At 42.5% G+C, this 12,045-nt stretch overlaps 1 protein-coding gene across 6 annotated transcripts in view; it reads right to left on the reverse strand.

Annotated features, from left to right (window-relative positions):
• PHACTR4 (phosphatase and actin regulator 4) overlaps positions 1 to 12,045 on the reverse strand; it is a 114,562-nt gene that overhangs the window by 84,311 nt on the left and 18,206 nt on the right. The window lies entirely within an intron of this gene.

Below are 12,045 nucleotides of genomic sequence, written 5' to 3' on the forward strand. Positions count from 1 at the left end.
CCCTCCCCCCCCCCCCCCCCCCCCCCCACTCACCCATTGTGTCTCTCTTTCTCAAAATCAATAAATAAACTTTAAAGGAAAGATCAGAGGGGCACCTGGGTAGCTCAGTCAGTTAAGTAGCCAACCCTTGCTTTCAGCTCAGGTCATGATCTCATGGTTCATGGGATCGAGCCCCATGTGGGGCTCTGTGCTGACAATGCAGAGCCTGCTTGGGATTCTCACTTATAGGACTATGTCAGTTTTGCTGCCCTCTTGCATAATATAGTCCTAAGAGACACAGATCATCTGGACTTCCTGCAGGACATAACAGTGACCCACTATACTAATAACATCCTGCTAATAGGGCCAGATGAGCAAGAGGCAGATAGCACACTGACGGCCTTGTCAGGAAACATGCACTCCAGACAGTGAGAGAGAAATATCTCAGAGATTCAGGAACTCATCACATCAGTAAAATTTTCAGTAGTCAGGGCTTGATAAGACATGCCATTCACATTAAAGGCATCCAAGTAAATACTTGCATCTTGCATTTCCCACCATTAAGAGGGAAGCACAACACCTGAGAATACTGCTCTGGCTTCTAAACCAGATGACACAAAAAGGTTCATTTGGAGAGTAGCTCAAAATGGGAAAGGACTCTACAGGCCTGGGTGGTGATACAAACAGCCTGGCCAATCCTATGGTATTAACCCCACCGGGAGAATCACTACACAGACTGCTGGAGTTCTGGAGCAAGGCCATGACATTTGTAAGAGAAAATTATATGCTTTTGGCACAACTCCTGGCATGATACTATGTCCTAGTAGATATGGAGCACCTAACCATGGGACACAAAGTGACCATCTATTTAGAAGCACCCATCATGACCTAGGTTCTGTGAAACACACCAAGTTGTAACGTTGGGTGGAGCCAGTAAAAGGACAGCATAAGATGAAAGTGATACAACCAAGATCAAGCACAGATAGGACCAAAGGTCACAAGCTTGAGCCAGGAGCCCAAACCAACCATATCATCCACCACTGCTGTACAGGTACCCCTTCCTTAGAGCATACACCTTTCTGGCTATACAGCGGCCTATAGCCCTATAACCATACGGTTAGCCCTATAGCCAGCTAACAAAGAAAAAAACCCTCATGTTTTTCAGTGATAGCTGTATGTGGGTACAAGTCAAAAATGAACAGCTACAGCCTCACTCAGGGGGTGACACTGAAAAACAGTGATGGTGAAGGAAAACCCTCCCAATGGACAGAGCTTTAAGCAGTACACTTGACTGTCTACTTTGTGTAGACAAAGAAGTGGTTGTGACAGCTCACAGGAAAATGTCCTGACATGTTGGTCAGGGGGCATAAAAGTGGAAAGACTAGACTGGCATATTGGGGCAAGGAGGTCTAGGGTAGAGGCATGCAGGAGGGCACAGGAGTGGATGCAACATATTAAGATTTTTGTGTCACAGGTTAACAGTCATCAGAGAACATCTACCATGAAAAAAGCACTAAACCAAGCAGACAACAACTCAACCAATTTCTGTCAGCTATCTTTTGTCATGGCCTTCCCCGTGCTGACAAAATGGGCACACGAAAGAAGGTGGACACAGTGGCAGAGATATATACCATGTATGGACAACAGCATGAACTCCCAGTTATGCACCAGTTACTGGTGCTGCCAAAAGTCCAAATGGTCAGCAAGAGAGGAAAACACTAAGTTTCAATACGGCACCACCTTTTAAGGAAACCAATAGGTCACTTGATGGCAAGTTGACTGACTATATTTGGCCCCTTCCACCGCGAAAAGGTGAGCAATTTATTCCAAAAGGAATAAGGACATATTCTGGGTATAGGTTTCCTGACCAATGGAACATCACTACATGAGAGTTCAGGAAATGTTTAATCTATCAGTAAGCACCATCCCACACAATATCATTTCATTACAGTAAGTGCAGGATAGGGCCCAGGACCATGAGATCCACTGGTGGTATCATATAGAGCAGCATCTAGAAGCTCCTAACCTTAAAGAGCATTGAAATGGCCTGAAGGCACAACTGAAGCATCAATTCAATGTAATATTTTATAAGATCAAAGTGCCACCCTCCAGGATGCACAAATGTACCAAATCAAAGACCTTTACATGTTGTGTCTTCAACAAGAAAAATACATGGATACAGGAAAATGGGAAGTAGAAACACGATACCCTGTTTATCATCAAATACCAAAGACCCACCTGGAGAATGTGTGCATCTTATCCCTGCAACTCTGGGTTCTGCAGAGTTAAAGATTTTGGTCACCAAAAAAAGAACACTTCCATAGGAGACAAAAGAATCCCAATAGACTATAAGCTATGGCTGCCACCTGGGCATTTTGCAGTTCTTATATCTAGGGATAGCAGGCAAAGAAGAGGAATTACCGCGTTGGCAGGGATAACTGATCCTTATTATCAGAAAGAAGCAGGGCTGTTGTTCCAATAGGGGACAGTGACAATATATCTGAAACCCAGATGATCCATTACAGTCAACAGACAAATTGGATACTCTGGCCTAAGAAATGCATGGTAACTAGTGGTTCAGATCCCTCAGGAATGAAGGTCTGGGTCACACCACCAAGCAAGACATCAAGACTGGCAGAGATGGTAGCCGACGACACGGAGACTCTGAAATGCAGAGTGGAGGGAGGTAATAATTACCAGTTGTAATGCTGAGACCAGTTACAGCAGCAGGAGATACAGTTCACCACACCAAGCTTCCTCTTCTAAGTATTCCCCCAGGAAGAGAGAGGCCCACCAGAATTCTGGAGGAGCTATTCTCTCAACATGTATAAACAAGTAGATGACATGAACAAAAATGAAGACACGAAATCCCAAAACTTACCAGATGCAGCTAAAGGAGTGCTTAGAGGGAAATGTATAGCTGTAAACACCTATAATAATAAGGGAATAAAAAGGGGCGTCTGAGTGGCTCAATCAGTTAAGCATCCGACTTCGGCTCAGGTTATGATCTTGCAGCTCATGAGTTCATGCCCTGTGTCAGGCTCTGTGCTAATGGTGAAAAGCCTAATTGGGATTCAGTGTCTCTCCCTCTCTCTCAAAAATAAACAAACATTTAAAAAATGTAAAAATTGTTAAAAAAAAAGTGTTTAAAAAAAGTAAAATTAAGAAGATCTTGGGGCACCTGCATGGCTCAGTCAGTTAAGCGTCCGACTTCGGCTCAGGTCATGATCTCACGGTTAGTGGGTTTGAGCCCCGCGTCGGGCTCTGTGCTGACAGCTCAGAGCCTGGAGCCTGTTTCAGATTCTGTATCTCCCTCTCTCTCTGACCCTCCCCTGCTCATGCTGTCTCTCTTTCTCTCAGAAATTTAAAAAAAAAAAAAAAAAAAGAAGAAGATCTCAAATCAACAACCTAACCTTTTACCATAAGACACTGGGGGAAAAGGTAAATAATAAGGATTAGAACAGAAATTAATGAAATAGAAAACACAAAAATTAATTCAAAATAAATAGAAGACCTGAAAGACCTAAATGTAAGAGCTAAAGCTGTAAGACTCTTACAAGAAAAGATAGATCTAAGCTTATGACCTTTGGTTAGGCAATCAAGTTTCTTAGATAGGATACCAGAACCACAAGCAACAAAAGAAAAAGTAGATAAACTTTACATTATCAAAATTAAAAACAGAAAGTAAGTGTCAAGAGGATTTGGAGAACTGTGTACTGTAATACAAAATGGCAGAGCCACTGTGAAAACAGTATGGCAATTCCTAAAAAATTTTTCAAAAAAAAATTATCACACGATCCTGCAATTCTACTACTGGGTATATACATATATATATATACCCTGAAGAACTAAAAGCAGGGACTCAAACAGATATTTGTATACCTGTGTTCACAGTAGCATTACTGACAACAACCAAAAGGTAGAAACAACCCAAATATCCATCAACAGATGAATGAATAAATAAAATGTGGTATATATTATTCAGCTCTAATAAGGAATGAAAGTCTGACATTACAACATAGATGAATCTTTAAAAAAAAATTTTTTTAACATTTATTTATTTTTGAAAGACAGAGATAGAATGTGAGCAGGAGAGGAGCAGAGAGAGAAAGAGACATAGAATCTGAAGCAGCCTCCAGGCTCAAAGCAGTCAGCACACAGCCTGATACAGGGCTTGAACTACCAAATCATGAGATCATGATCTGAGCCGAAGTCCAATGCTTAACCAACTTAGCCACCCAAGCTCCCCACAACACAGATGAATCTTGAGGCATTATGTTAAATGAAATGAGCTAAATTCAAAAGGAGAACATTGGGGGCACCTGGGTGGCTCAGTCGGCTGGGCGGCCGACTTCGGCTCAGCTCATGATCTCACGGTTGGTGGGTTCGAGCCCCGCATCGGGCTCTGTGCTGACAGCTAGCTCAGAGCCTGGAGCCTGTTTCAGATTCTGTGTCTCCCTCTCTCTGACCTTCCCCTGCTCACACTGTCTCTCTTTTCTCTCTCTCAGAAATAAAAAAGAAAATTAAAAAATTAAACAAAACAAAACAAAAAAACCAAAAGGAGAACATTGTAGGATTCCACTTTAGCTAGAGCAGCCAAATTCTTAGAGACAGAAAGTCGGATGGTGTTTCAGGGGGGTGCCAGGAGGGGAGAATAAGGAATTATTATTAACGGGGACAGAGTTTCAGTTTGGGAAGATGAAAAGTTCTGAAGATAGATGGTGGTAATGGTTGTAGAACAATATGTCACTGACCGTCACTGCCTATACCCTTACAAAATGTCTAAATGGTAAACTTCAGATTGTGTATATTTTACTGCAATTAAAAAAAAACAAACAAACAGAAAAGCGCCTGAGTGGCTCAGTCAACTAAGCGTCCAACTAACCAACTCTTGAATTTGGCTCAGGTCATGATTTCACAATTCATGAGATCAAGCCCTGCATCTGCTGTCAGTGCAGAGCATGCTTGGGGTAGTCTCTCTCTCTCTCTCTCTCTCTCTCTCTCTCCCTCTGGCCCTTTCCAGCTTGAGGGAGTGTGTGGTCGCTTGCTCTCATGCTCTTGTGCTCTTGTTCCCCCCCACCAATAAACAATCAAACAAACACTAAGAGAAAGTTTAAAAAACCAAGCAAACAAAAAACAGAAAACCAGCTGAACGTTGGTAAGGTTCCAGTGACTATTACGATGGCACTTTAACTAACTTTCATTTCCCTCTCTCCAGGTGTGTGTTGGCCTTGAAAACGAAGAACTTCACAGCTCCAGTAGCTATGAACACCAGCAGCCTAGCAGCTGCTGGAAAGGATACAACAAATTTGGAGCTCCCTCAAAGTCCCATCCTCAGAGCACTGTTAGTATGCAATCTGACTGACAGGCCAAGAAAGTGCAATCTCCTTATCTTTATTTGAGCTTACTCAGAGCTTGTTCCATGTGAACAGTCCTATCCTTAGGGCATTTTTCAAAAAAAAAAAAAAAAACAACAACAACAGTCAGTGGCAGTGGTTTAACATCCCGACAGCCTAAGGCACTGATACCAGCTGAGGGTAACGGGACACTGAACAAAAAGCCCATAAATGTTTAGGAATGACATGTCTATAAGGGACTCTGACATATTCCTGGATAATGCATGCATTACACATACATTTACAGGCTGTGCACAAACCCAGGAAAGGCATGAGAGGCCCTGATCTCTTACCTGCGGTTGATCTTGAAGTTCTGTGCAAGCAGGAAGTAATGGCTAAGGGAAAATTGTAAACTACCTGCTGGGAGCACTGAAGGTATACTCCAATATACAGACAGAGCACCTTTGGCAAAGGGTGGATAATTTATTGGTTCAAGGCATTTAAGGAAATCTCTGTCTAATCATTAGCTAACCACTAAACCAACTAAGCAGAGACTGCAAAGGCCATACCCAACAAAGAAGATAGGCTCTCCAGAGATTTAGTCCAGGAAAGTAACTAAATGAACAGCAATAAGAAACTCACAGGAAGGAGGGGAGAATCTGATTTTCAAACTTGCCACTTTTAAATGGCTCAGTTTTCATAAAAAAATTATGAGGCACACAAACAGGAAAGTATGGTCTATATACAAGGGGAAAAAGCAGTCAACAAAACAACCTGAAGAGGCCCAGATGTTGGGCTTACTAGACAAAGACTTTAAATAATCTATTCTAAATACTTTAAAGAACTAAAGGAAATCATGTCTAAAGAAGTAAGATAAAGTATGACAACAATGTCTCATCAAACAGAATAGCAATACAAATTATATTAAAAAAGAAAGAAAGATTTTCTGGAGGTGAAAAGCACAATAACTGAAATGAAAAATAAACTAGAGAGGCTCAACAGCAGATTTGAGCTGTCAGAAGAATCAGCAAAATCAAAGGTTAATTGAGATTATCCAGTCTGAGACAGAAAGAAAAAAGAATGAAGAAAACTGAATGGAGCCTCAGAGAACAAACCATCAAGCATACAAAATGTCAAGTATACAAACATACACATAATGGGAAACTAAAGAAATAATGGCCCCAAATTGCCCAAATATGATGAAAAATACACCCAAGAAACGCAACAAAATCTAGGTTAAAATAAATGCAAAGAGATCCACATTTAATATTCAAAATGCTGAAAGAAAAAGATCGTTAACCAAGAATTCTACATCCAGCAAAACTATCCTTTTAAAACTAAGGAGAGGGGTGCCTGGGTGGCTCAGTTGTTTACGCGTCCAGCTTTGGCTCAGGTCATGATCTCACAGTTAGTGGGTTCAAGCCCCGTGTCGGGCTCTGTCCTAACAGCTCAGAGCCTGGAGCCTGCTTCAGATTCTGTGTCTCCTTCTCTCTCTGACCCTCCCCTGCTCACGCTCTCACTCTCTCTTTCTCATAAATAAATAAAACATTAAAATTTTTTTTAAATAAGAAAAAACTAAGGAGAGATTAAGGCATTCCCAGATAAACAAAAACTGAGAGCACTCATCCGTAGCAGACCTCTTCCACAAGAAATACTAAAGAGACTTTTATGCTCATATGAAAGGAAACTACACAGTAACTACAATCCACAAGAAGAAATAAACAGCAACAGTAAAACTACATAAGTAATATAAAAGGCAGTATAAATGTATATATTTAATTTTATTCTCCTAATTTAAGAGACAATACACAAAGCAATAATTATAAAAGCATGTTAATGGGCTTGTGATATATAAATATATAATTTGTATGAGAAAAATAGCACCAAGGGAGAAGGAACAGAGCTGTACTGGAGTAAAGTTTTTGTGTATTCCTGAAATTAAATTTGTATTTATCTGAACTAGGTTACTACACTGTGTTTTTTTTAAATATTTATTTATTTTTGAGAGAAAGAGTCAGAGAGCAGAGAGAGGGAGACACAGAATGTAAAGCAGGCTCCAGTCTCTGAGCTGTCAGCATAGAGCCTGACACAGGGCTCAAACCCACAAACCATGAGATTGTGACTCAAGCTGAAGTTGGATGCTTAAGTGACTGAGCCACCCAGGGGCCCCTAGATTACTCGATTGTTTAAAAAACATGTTTTTAGGGGCGCCTGAGTGGCTTAGTGGGTTAAGCGTCCGACTTTTGCTTAGGTCATGATCTCGCGGTTCGTGGGTTCAAGCCCCGCGTCGGGCTCTGTGCTGACTGCCAGCTCAGAGCCTGGAGCCTATTTCAGAGTCTGTATCTCCCTCTCTCTCTGACCCTCCCCTGCTCACGCTGTCTCTCTCTCTCTCCTAGAAATAAAAAACAAAACAAAAAACAAAAAACAAAACACATGTTTTTAATGTTTATTTTTGAGAGAGAGAGACAGAGCATGGGGGGGGGGCAGAGAGAGAGAGAGAGAGAGAGAGATACAGAAGCAGAAGCAGACTCCAGGCTCTGAGCTGTCAGCACAGAGCCTGACACTGGGCTTGAACTCACCAACCATAAGATCATGTCCTGAGCCTCAGATGCTCATCCGACTGAGCCACCCAGGCACCCCACCCTTTTTAAGGTAAAATGTGAACTATAATCCCCAAAGCAACCACTAAAAAAAAGACTGGCTAGGAAGTCAAATTAGGGGCACCTGGGTGGCTCAGTCAGTTGAGGGCATGATCTCATGTTTCATGAGTTCAAGCCTCATATCAGGCTCACTGCTGTTAGCCTGTCAGCATAGAGCCTGCTTCAGATCCTCTGTACCCCTCTTTCTGCCTCTCCCCCACTTGCGCTTTACACCCCCCCACAAAACTTTTTTTAATTAAGGGGCGCCTGGGTGGCTTAGTTGGTTAAGCGTCCGACTTGTCGGGCTCTGTGCTGACTGCCAGCTCAGAGCCTGGAGCCTGTTTCAGTCTGTGACTCCCTCTCTCTCTGGCCCTCCCCTGCTCACGCTGTCTCTCTCCTAGAAATAAATAAGACATTTAAAAAAAAAAAAAAAGGAAGTCAAATTAGTTGAGTGTTAATCTTCCAATAACAAGTATAAAAGGAATTAGAGAGACTAAGGGATTAATACCAGCTACAGTCATTAAAAGCCTGAATGCAGTGTGTTCATTGTGTAAACAAAGCTTCATTCAAACCCTCGCACTAACAGACCTGAGGTCAGCACTTTGTTTCAGATGTACGTGGCACTGAATAAATATCTGATACATCAGTGGAATGGCAGTAACAACCAAGAATCGAAAATCTGAAAATGGTTAGTAAATACAAGAGGATTTGCTGGCAGACTGAGAAGACAGAATTAAGAGCATCTCATCTGTTAAACACATTATCACTAGATGATCAGGGTGATGATCCTGGGTTACCTAACAGAAAGTTTCAATTAACAAAACACCTCTGTCCTTAACACCTCTGTCCTTAGCGAGTCACAAACAGAAGGGTATCTTGCTGAAAGAGTCCTGAGTAGTCTTTCTAGAAGAGGAGACTAACTGGATGCCTGTGCTACAAATATTCCCACAGTCTCTATAACTGCCCATAGGCAGATGATGCCCACGCCTATACAGATGCTCAGGCCAGATCTCTCTCCAAAGCTCAGGTAAAAGCCAAAAAATACTTTCAACAGTCTATAAGGTCCTATGACCATGCTCACATGACCCCATCATGTTCAACCACTTCCTCCCTCACTAAGCCTCAGGCCGGTGAGCCTCCTTACTGTTTCCTGAACCTGCCAGGCATGCCCAGAGCCTTTGTATGTGCTCTCCCTGGAATGCTTGCCCCCCAGATATTCTTTCTTCAATTCTTTTAGATTTCTACTAAAATGCTGCCTTCTGAGCGAAGCCTTCCTTCATTACCCCATGTTGAATCGAAACCCTCAGCATCCCCTACCCCTCCTTTGTCTCTATTCCCAGCTTTGTATTTCTCCAGGGTACTTATCTTCTACCATATGCTATAAATGCATTTTTTAAAATATTTTTATTTATTTCTAGGAGAGAGAGAGAGACAGCGTGAGCAGGGGAGGGTCAGAGAGAGAGGGAGACACAGACTCTGAAACAGGCTCCAGACTCTGAGCTGGCAGTCAGCACAGAGCCCGACGCGGGGCTCGAACCCACGAACCGCGAGATCATGACCTAAGCGAAAGTCGGACGCTTAACCCACTAAGCCACCCAGGTGCCCCTCTATAAATGCATTTTTATTGTGTTTAATATCTCCTCTCATTAAGTTATGAGTTCTTTCGGGACACATATTTCACCTATTTTTGTTCACTGCTCACTCTAACATTGTTCACTCTAACAATTAGAATGGCTCCAGGAATATAGCAAGTATACAATAACAACTATTTTTTAAATTAATGAGCTCCAGATTCACATGTCCAACTCACTAAACATCTCCACTTGGATATCCACGAACCTCCATTCAACATACACAAAACAATTCATTGTCTACCTCATTCATCCTTACTCCTTCTTCTTCTTGCAGTTTCCTAGCTGTCCACCTGCCTGTCAAACCTGAAATCTCATCCTCCAAATCACATGAGTCATTTCCAAAACATATCTCACATCCATCCCTCTCTTCATCTTCATTGCCTGAATCCAAATATTCTCAGTGCCTCTCACAGCCCCAGTAATTGTTAAGTGTTCTCTAAACTGGGGTCTATGGAACTCTTAGAGTCTTTGTTTTCCCTCCTACTTCAACTGAGGTAGTCCCTGAGGGAACCTCCTCTTCTTCCTAACCTCTAAATGCTGCAGAGTCCTAAGATCTGGCCCTTGAATCCCATCTCTTCACTGTCTTCACTCTCTCCCTCCCCGGAACACCGTCAGCATTTTGGCTAGGTCAGTTCCTTAGTCAGTACGCGCTCTACACACTGCAGGACATTCAGCAACCCTCACTTCGTCCCCCTCCCCCCAACCCCCCACATTAAATGCCCACAGCCTCCTCAGTTACCATGACATGCAAAACCAGCCCCCTATATTTCTAAACCCTCCTGGAGGAGTAGCACCCCAAATATGAACCCTGACTACTCATCTCATCCAGTTTTATAGTTTAAAATACAATAGATACACTGATGACTTCCAAATTCCTATTTCCAGACTGAATCTCTCTCCTGAACTTCAAACTGGTATATTCACAGCCCATGTAATATCTTTACTTGGAAATCTAAGAAGTTTTTCAAACACAGTATATTTTAAAAAATAAAAAAAAATCTCTTGATTCCCCACTCCCAACTTTCTCCAGTGTCCCCTATTCAATAGTCAGGACAACAGACGTAGAAGGCTTACCAAAAAACAAAACAAAACTCAGAAAACCCAAAAAACCAAATAGAGTTGGCAAGTGTGTAGGTGCTATTTTGGATCATCATTTCAGTCAAAAGGCAACTTAAGTTTCCAGCGGCTCAGGACAAAAACTTTGGTGTCATGACTGACTCTTCTCTTTCTCTCATACCCACATCTAAATCATCACCAAATTTTATGCCTCTGATCCAAGATACATCCATGATCTAAACACTTCTCACCACCCAACACCAAGCTGTGGCCACATCCTGCCCAGACTAGTGTGTCAACTCTTTAATCAACCTTCTTTCTTCCACTCAGGCTCCTATACTGTATTGTCCTTAGAGTGGTCTGGGTGATCCTTTATGAAAGGGAAGTGGGGGTGCCTGGGTGAATAAGTTGTGTGAGCATCTGACTCTTGATTTTGGCCCAGGTCATGATCTCAGGGTTGTGTGATCAAGTCCTGCGTTGGTCTCCAGGCTAGTGTGGAGCCTGTTTAAAATTCTCTCATTCTCTCTCTCTCTCTCTCACACCCCCCCCCCCCCNTGTTCCGGCCACACCAACCCTGTTTGTGTGCTTCTGTAACTGAACAAGCACATTCTTACCCCAGGGTTTTGCAGGCGCTGTTCAAACAGCCTGGAATGCTCCTTTGTCACAAACTGCACAATTTACTCCTTTATTTCACATGACAACTCATATATGACTCGCTCAGAGGGGCCTTTCCCGGACTACCCTGTCTAAAATAGCACACCCCTTCCATCGCATCCTGTCCCTTTGTCCCATTTTTCTATTTTTAACTTATTGCTAAATTAATCTATATAAAACCTGAGCTAAGACAGATATTTTCTTATGTTTTCTTTTTAACATTTAAAAATTTTACCCTTCACGTTTTGGTCATCGATGCTACTAGAATTGATTCTCATGTATGGTACTAGATGGAGAACCATTTTGTTTTTTATGACAACAAATGATCTCAGTCCATTACTGAATAATTTATCTTCTCTCCACTGATGTGTAATGCCACCTTTGTCACATATCCCTTTCCCTGCATTCATAGGTCTCTCTCCCCGCACTCTACACTATTCCACGGATCTATTTTTCCATCTCAGGGCCAAAACCACTCTGATAATCAGTTTTATAATAAGTCTTGTAATCAAGTAGAAGTTTCCCCATCTAATCTGCAGAAGTGTGCTGATGGGGCGCCTGGATGGCTTAGTCGGTTAAGCGTCCGACTTTCACTTAGGTCATGATCTCGCGGTTCGTGGGTTCGGGCCCCGCGTCGGGCTCTGTGCTGACTGCCAGCTCAGAGCCTGGAGCCTGTTTCAGTCTATGACTCCCTCTCTCTCTGACCCTGCCCTGCTCACGCTGTCTCTCTCTCTCTCTCCTAGAAAT

This window comes from Crocuta crocuta, unplaced genomic scaffold, assembly GCF_008692635.1.
Source record: "Crocuta crocuta isolate KB4526 unplaced genomic scaffold, BGI_CrCroc_1.0 scaffold127, whole genome shotgun sequence".
Lineage (NCBI taxonomy): Eukaryota > Metazoa > Chordata > Mammalia > Carnivora > Hyaenidae > Crocuta > Crocuta crocuta.